Raw genomic sequence first — 8,564 nt, 5'->3', positions numbered from 1 at the left:
TGTGGAGAAAGAGGAACACTCCTCCACTGCTGGTGGGGTTGCAAATTGGTACAACCACTCTGGAAATCAGTCTGGCGGTTCCTCTGAAAACTGGGCACCTCACTTCCAGAAGATCCTGCTATACCACTCCTGGGCATATACCCAGAAGACTCCCCACCATGTAATAAGGATACATGCTCTACTATGTTCATAGCAGCCCTATTTATAATTGCCAGATGCTGGAAAGAACCCAGGTATCCCTCAACAGAAGAGTGGATGCAAAAAATGTGGTATATCTACACAATGGAGTACTATTCAGCCATTAGAAACAACGAATTCATGAAATTCTTAGGCAAATGGATGGAGCTAGAGAATATCATACTCAGTGAGGTAACCCAGACTCAAAAGGTGAATCATGGTATGCACTCACTAATAAGTGGATATTAACCTAGAAAACTGGAATACCCAAAACATAATCCACACATCAAATGAGGTACAAGAAGAAAGGAGGAGTGGCCCCTGGTTCTGGAAAGACTCAGTGAAACAGTATTCAGCAAAACCAGAACGGGGAAGTGGGAAGGGGTGGGTGGGAGGACAGGGGAAGAGAAGGGGGCTTACGGGACGTTCGGGGAGTGGGGGGGCTAGAAAAGGGGAAATCATTTGAAATGTAAATAAATTATATCGAATAAAAAAAAATTAAAAAAAAAAAAAAGAAAAGTGGATGCAAAAAATGCGGTATATCTACACAATGGAGTACTATTCAGCCATTAGAAACAACGAATTCATGAAATTCTTAGGCAAATGAATGGAGCTAGAGAACATCATACTAAGTGAGGTAACCCAGACTCAAAAGGTGAATCATGGCATGCACTCACTAATAAGAGGTTATTAACCTAGAAAACTGGAGTACCCAAGACATAATCCACACATCAAATGAGGTACAAGAAGAGAGGAGTGACCCCTTGTTCTGGAAAGACTCAGTGAAACAGTATTCAGCAAAACCAGAAAGGGGAAGCGGGAAGGGGTGGGTGGGAGGACAGGGGAAGACAGAGGGGCTTATGGGACTTTTGGGGAGTGGGGGGCTAGAAAAGGGAAATCATTTGAAATGTAAATAAAAAATTATATCTAATAAAAAAAGGAAAAAAACGAATATATCGAATAAAAAAAAAAAAAAAAAAAAAAAAAGGAAAGTGAGAGCTTGGAACAGAACCAGGACCATAACGTCTACCCACAGAGTCACCTTCCCTCTGCTGAGATTTCACTTTCTTTTTTTTTTTTTTTTTTTTCATTCTTTTTTTTTATTCGATGTAATTTATTTACATTTCAAATGATTTCCCCTTTTGTAGCCCCCCCCCTCCCCGAAAGTCCCGTAAGCCCCCTTCTCTTCCCCTGTCCTCCCTCCCACCCCTTCCCAGTTCCCCGTTCTGGTTTTGCCAAATACTGTTTCACTGAGTCTTTCCAGAACCAGGGACCACTCCTGCTTTCTTCTTGTATCTCATTTGATGTGTGGATTATGTTTTGGGTATTCCAGTTTTCTAGGTTAATAACCACTTATTAGTGAGTGCATACCAAGATTCACCTTTTGAGTCTGAGTTACCTCACTTAGTATGATGTTCTCTAGCTCCATCCATTTGCCTAAGAATTTCATGAATTCATTGTTTCTAATGGCTGAATAGTACTCCATTGTGTAGATATACCACATTTTTTGTATCCACTCTTCTGTTGAGGGATACCTGGGTTCTTTCCAGCATCTGGCAATTATAAATAGGGCTGCTATGAACATAGTAGAGCATGTATCCTTATTACATGGTGGGGAATCCTCTGGGTATATGCCCAGGAGTGGTATAGCAGGATCTTCTGGAAGTGAGGTGCCCAGTTTTCGGAGGAACCGCCAGACTGATTTCCAGAGTGGTTGTACCAATTTGCAACCCCACCAGCAGTGGAGGAGTGTTCCTCTTTCTCCACACCCTCTCCAACACCTGCTGTCTCCTGAATTTTTAATCTTAGCCATTCTGACTGGTGTAAGATGAAATCTTAGGGTTGTTTTGATTTGCATTTCCCTAATGACTAATGAAGTTGAGCATTTTTTAAGATGCTTCTCCGCCATCCGAAGTTCTTCAGGTGAGAATTCTTTGTTTAACTCTGTACCCCCATTTTTTAATAGGGTTGTTCGGTTTTCTGGAGTCTAACTTCTTGAGTTCTTTATATATATTGGATATTAGCCCTCTATCTGATGTAGGATTGGTGAAGATCTTTTCCCAATTTGTTGGTTGCCGATCTGTCCTCTTGATGGTGTCCTTTGCCTTACAGAAACTCTGTAACCTTATGAGGTCCCATTTGTCAATTCTTGCTCTTAGAGCATACACTATTGGTGTTCTGTTCAGAAACTTTCTCCCTGTACCGATGTCCTCAAGGGTCTTCCCCAGTTTCTTTTCTATTAGCTTCAGAGTGTCTGGCATTATGTGGAGGTCCTTGATCCATTTGGATTTGAGCTTAGTACAAGGAGAAAAGGATGGATCAATTCGCATTCTTCTGCATGCTGACCTCCAGTTAGAACTAATCCCATGCCTCCTATCTGATCACTATGGAATAAAAGTGGTCTTCAATAGCAACAGAAACAAAAGAAAACTCACATACACGTGGAAATTGAACAATACTCTACTCAATGATACCTTGGTCAAGGAAGAAATAAAGAAAGAAATTAAAGACTTTTTAGAACACAATGAAAATGAAAACACAACATACCCAAATCTATGGGACACAATGAAAGCAGTGCTAAGAGGAAAACTCATAGCCCTGAGTGCCTCCAACAAGAAAATGGAGAGAGCATACATTACCAACTTAATGACACACCTGAAAGCCCTAGAACAAAAAGAAGCTATTTCACCCAGGAGGAGTAGAAGGCAGGAAATCATCAAACTCAGGGCCGAAATCAATCAAGTAGAAACAAAGAGAACCATACAAAAAATCAACAAAACCAGGAGCTGGTTCTTTGAGAAAATCAACAAGATAGATAAACCCTTAGCCAGACTGACCAAAGGGCACAGAGAAAGTATCCAAATTAACAAACTTAGAAATGAAAAGGGAGACATAACAACGGAAACTGAGGAAATCCAAAAAATCATCAGATCCTACTACAAGAGCCTGTACTCAACACAACTGGAGAATCTGGAGGAAATGGACAATTTCCTTGACAGATACCAAATACCAAAATTAAATCAGGACCAACTAGACCATCTGAACAGTCCCATAAAGCCTAAAGAAATAGAAGGAGTCATAGAAAGTCTTCCAACCAAAAAAAGCACAGGACCAGATGGTTTCAGTGCAGAATTCTACCAGACCTTCAAAGAAGAGTTAACACCAATACTCTTCAAACTATTCCACAAAATAGAAACAGAAGGAACACTACCCAATTCCTTCTACGAAGCCACAATTACGCTGATACCAAAGCCACACAAAGATCCAACAAAGAAAGAGAACTTCAGACCAATTTCCCTTATGAACATCGATGCAAGAATACTCAATAAAATTCTTGCCAACGGAATCCAAGAACACATCAAAACGATCATCCACCATGATCAAGTAGGCTTTATCCCGGGAATGCAGGGTTGGTTCAATATACGGAAATCCATCAATACAATCCACTACATAAACAAACTCAAAGAACAAAACCACATGGTCATTTCATTGGATGCTGAAAAAGCATTTGACAAAATTCAGCATCCTTTCATGCTTAAAGTCTTGGAGAGAACAGGAATTCGAGATTTCACTTTCTAAAGGTCCCATAACCTCCCCCAAACAATGCTATGTTAAATAAACCAATTGGTAAATAAACCAATTGTTAAATAAAAAAAAAGTCACCGTGTTTACTTCATGCAAAATTAACAACATAAAGAAAAGCTGCTGCCAAAAAGCAATATCTTATGTGCAGACAATTGAAGGTAATATTAAATAGTTACATCAGGTGAGTGACAGTGGATACAGATGTGGGCAAAAGCAAATACTGAATTATCCAGACTTTTTTTATAATCAAAAAAGGTATGTTTTATCTGTAGGAAATTCACTACTAAAAGTATCTATGTGAGAATGATGCAATGTCATGTGATGAAATGTGAAGACAGATTAGAAAAATACATAGTTTGTAAAAAGGGAAAATGTTAGTTCATCAGTAGATCAATGCAAGAACTATTGCCTATACTAAATTAAAGACAATATACTTAGAGAAAATGATGGGTACAAAAGATATTTAAAATATAATAAATAGTGCTTAATTATGAGATTAATCTAAGTAGTCATGGAAGATACTGCTACACAAAAAACTCCTGATTTTCTGAACTGTGTATATAGAGGGTAGGGGGTACTCTTACTCTTTTCCATTTTTTCTCTTCCATCCTTAAAAATCTTATCCTACTTTAAGACACTTTGGAAACAGTTTATATTGGATTGTTTTCATTATTTGTATTTTCTCTATCCTCCTGCATATTTCCTGCATTATTTCTTTTATATCACATCCCAGTTTTAATTTTATATAGAATTGTGTTGCATGTCTATTTCAAATACAATTTATTATTTTCCAAAATAGAAAGTAGACATTTTGAGAACAGGTTGCATCCTTAACACAATTACTCTCAGTGAATAAGTATCCATTGCATTTTTGAATGAATGCATGGATTAATAATAAATTAGATAAGAACACTTGGGAATAGTAATAAAATATGCATTCCTTATAAAATAACATGTATGCATATATTACATAGTGATACATGGAAGCAGTTGGCACATAACATGCACACATATACAAAAAGTTATAGTATTATTTCCTAATCCTTGATTGCAAGAAATATTAGTCCATAAAGAAGTTTGTTTCTCCAGAAAATGCTTTTATTATTTGACTTAAATGGGACATATCAAGTTATACTTCCAAAGAACCAATATATTCTATGTAATCACCAAACAATATGTCGTTCAACTTTCTGCTTTGTTAAGATGTCTAACAGGATATCCATACAGTAAAAAAATCTTTGTGTTTTAGTTTGTGTCTTGGGAAATTCATGAATGGTGTAAACTATTTATTTTATTATGGGCTCTGGTGAAAACATATAAATATGTCTAGAATGGGACAATGAAGAAGTTAGGAAAGAATGAATGGAAAGGGAAAATGGAAAGAGAGAAATTTGTTCACATTGGATGACTACTATTGCATATTTCACAGCATCCACAATGCTGCTGCTTTGTAAATTAATATTTTACAAATGACAAAGACATCATTGCCCCTATATCAATTTTAATAATAACAAGGAATATTTGAGAAATTTCTTTACCATTAGTGACATGAATAGCTGAATAGTGTAACCTTATTTTTTGTATTTTAAGTACTACATGAAATAGCTTCTGTTGTTGTAAAAGACTTTTCCTCTGAAGACACAACCTACTTATATCTACTCACCCTAGGCATGTTGCTCATGATACACCAAAGTAAAGATATCCACCAGAAGTCAAACTTGGTGAACCAATGTTTTTTACTGAGGTTGCTTACAGGAATGTGTTTGAGGAGTTGTTTACAGCATCAAAAATTCGACAAAGACAGCTGAATCAAGAAAACCCACCATAGCTCACAAATGCTGGAAAACCTGGAGAATACTGCACAGGGGAGCTAAACAGCTTGGAAAGTCACATTTCCCGGTAGCTTGGTTACTTAGAGCTTCATTAATATAGTTCAACTGATTTTTTTCCTTCTAAGTTGTTTTGACTGTTCTCTGCTTCCTTCGAGTGACTTGGATCCTCAGAGCAGATTTTTGTTGTTTGGCTAGTCCATGGGTCCCTCCATGTGTACTCTTTTGTTGGTGGTTTAGTCCCTGGGAGCTCTGGGTATACTGCCTGGTTCATATTATTGTTCTTCCTGCAGGTCTACAAACCTCTTCAGCTCCTTGTGTCCTTTCTCTAGCTGCTCCATTGGGGGACCCTATGCTCAGTCTTTTTGTTGACCATGAGCAATGGGTATTTTGATCCACTCTCTGATAAGAATCAAAGTATCTACACTTTGGTCTTCCTTCTTATGCTTCTTGTGGTCTGTGAATTGTATCTTGGGTATTCTGAGCTTTTGAGCTAATATCCACTTATCAGTGAGTGCATACCATGTGAGTTCTTTTATGATTTGTTACCTCACTCAGGATGATATTTTCTAGCTCCATCCATTTGCTTAAGAATTTCAAGAATTCATTGTTTATAATACTTTAGTAGTACTCCATTGTGTAAATGTACCACATTTTCTGTATCCATTCCTATTGAAGTACATCTGGATTCTTTCCAGCTTCTGGCTATTATAAATAAGAGTGCTATGAACATAGTTGAGCACTTGTCCTTATTACATGTTGGAGTATCTTCTGGATATATGCCCAGGAGATATATAGCTGGGTCAGAAGAACTCTTCTAATGCAACCTCACAATTGGAAGCATGTGCTCCCTTTGTAACCTGCAGCCCAATCTCATGCCTTCAGATTAGGGATGTCAGTAATGACTGTAGACTCTGTAATGTCCCTTGCTCCATAAACATCTGCTGAGGAGTCTTCATTTGAGTCTGCTTAAAAGGGACTCTTAGCAAGCTTCCTGAGTAGACAGATTTCCTCTATGCAAGGAATCCTTCAGCCTCTTTTAAATTAACACTTCTAATCCACATAAAACAGACTGATTTCCCACTGTATATGGGTCTTGCTTCTTAGGGTCTGGCAGCACTGAAGGCGACACGCTAACTATGAGCCACAGTACAGGTGTTTGGCAGCCAGGATTCAAACATCCATGGATAGAGTGTTGCTTATTTCATTTGTTCTTGGATTTCTAAAATAAGTTGGTTATCACCTCAGGATTAGTACAGTAAGGACACATGTTTTTCCTCCTGGAATTAAATGCTGACCATTGGGAGGTTCCCTGAGTAGTCTCTGAGCCACATTGTGAAAGGACAAGGACAACAAAAACTCAACAATGTTTTCAGCTCAGCTTTGCCTCACTAAGGCATATAACGTTAAATAGATGGACAGAGAAGTAGATTCTGTGTCTCTTGGACGAGACTCTGTGTCTTCCCAGAGTAGAAACTGTGGAACAAGCAAGGCTGAAATCAGCCCTTAGTCCAAATTAGCAGTTTCAACTCAAAATAAAAATATGAGTTATCACTTTTTTTTTTGCTATTTATGTTTACTTGGTAAAATATTAAAGTCTGGTGCTTTTAATAAAAGTCATCTCTTCTTTAAAAAAAATAAAGTATCTGTTGTGGCACAAAAACAAAAACAATGAAATATCAAATAAAACAAACAGAAACAAAAAAGAAAAGCAGAAACATAAACTTTAAATTAAAATTATGTTCTAGTGCTCGCTTCGGCAGCACATATACTAAAATTGGAACGATACAGAGAAGATTAGCATGGCCCCTGCGCAAGGATGACACGCAAATTCGTGAAGCGTTCCATATTTTTTTTCAATATTGTACTTGAGGTACTAGCTCGGGCAATTCGACAACATAAGGAGGTCAAAGGGATACAAATTGGAAAGGAGGAAGTCAAACTATCATTATTTGCAGATGACATGATCGTCTACCTAAGTGACCCAAAGAACTCCACTAGAGAGCTCCTACAGCTGATAAACAACTTCAGCAAAGTGGCAGGTTACAAAATCAACTCAAGCAAATCAGTGGCCTTCCTATACTCAAAGGATAAACAGGCTGAGAAAGAAATTAGGGAAATGACCCCCTTCACAATAGCCACAAACAGTATAAAGTATCTTGGGGTGACTCTTACCAAACATGCGAAAGATCTGTATGGCAAGAACTTCAAGACTCTGAAGAAGGAAATGGAAGAAGACCTCAAAAAATGGGAAAACCTCCCATGCTCATGGATCGGTAGAATCAATATAGTTAAAATGGCCATTTTGCCTAAAGCACTATACAGATTCAATGCAATACCCATCAAAATCCCAACTCAATTCTTCACAGAGTTAGAAAGAGCAATTATCAAATTCATCTGGAACAACAAAAAACCCAGGATAGCTAAAACTATTCTCAGCAACAAAAGAAAATCTGGGGGAATCAGTATCCCTGACCTCAAGCAATACTACAGAGCAATAGTGTTAAAAACTGCATGGTATTGGTACAGTGACAGGCAGGAGGATCAATGGAACAGGATTGAAGATCCAGAAATGAACCCACACACCTATGGCCACTTGATCCTCGACAAAGAGGCTGAAAACATCCAATGGAAAAAAGATAGCCTTTTCAACAAATGGTGCTGGTTCAACTGGAGGTCAGCATGCAGAAGAATGCGAATTGATCCATCCTTGTCTCCTTGTACTAAGCTCAAATCCAAATGGATCAAGGACCTCCACATAAAGCCAGACACTCTGAAGCTAATAGAAAAGAAACTGGGGAAGACCCTTGAGGACATCGGTACAGGGAGAAAGTTTCTGAACAGAACACCAATAGCGTATGCTCTAAGAGCAAGAATTGACAAATGGGACCTCATAAGGTTACAGAGTTTCTGTAAGGCAAAGGACACCATCAAGAGGACAGATCGGCAACCAACAAATTGGGAAAAGATCTT

At 38.1% G+C, this 8,564-nt stretch overlaps 1 non-coding gene across 1 annotated transcript; it reads left to right on the top strand.

Moving 5' to 3' along the window:
* The first annotated feature begins 7,338 nt into the window (after nucleotides 1–7,338).
* LOC127675991 (U6 spliceosomal RNA) lies at nucleotides 7,339–7,445 on the top strand. Its single transcript, XR_007975633.1, has one exon. It is a non-coding gene; the product is annotated as a U6 spliceosomal RNA (small nuclear RNA).
* Nucleotides 7,446–8,564: the final 1,119 nt, after the last annotated feature.

This window comes from Apodemus sylvaticus, chromosome X (genome assembly GCF_947179515.1).
Source record: "Apodemus sylvaticus chromosome X, mApoSyl1.1, whole genome shotgun sequence".
NCBI classification, from domain to species: domain Eukaryota; kingdom Metazoa; phylum Chordata; class Mammalia; order Rodentia; family Muridae; genus Apodemus; species Apodemus sylvaticus.
The sequence above is the reverse complement of the archived record's forward strand: the minus strand, read 5'-3'. Positions and strand labels throughout refer to the sequence as shown.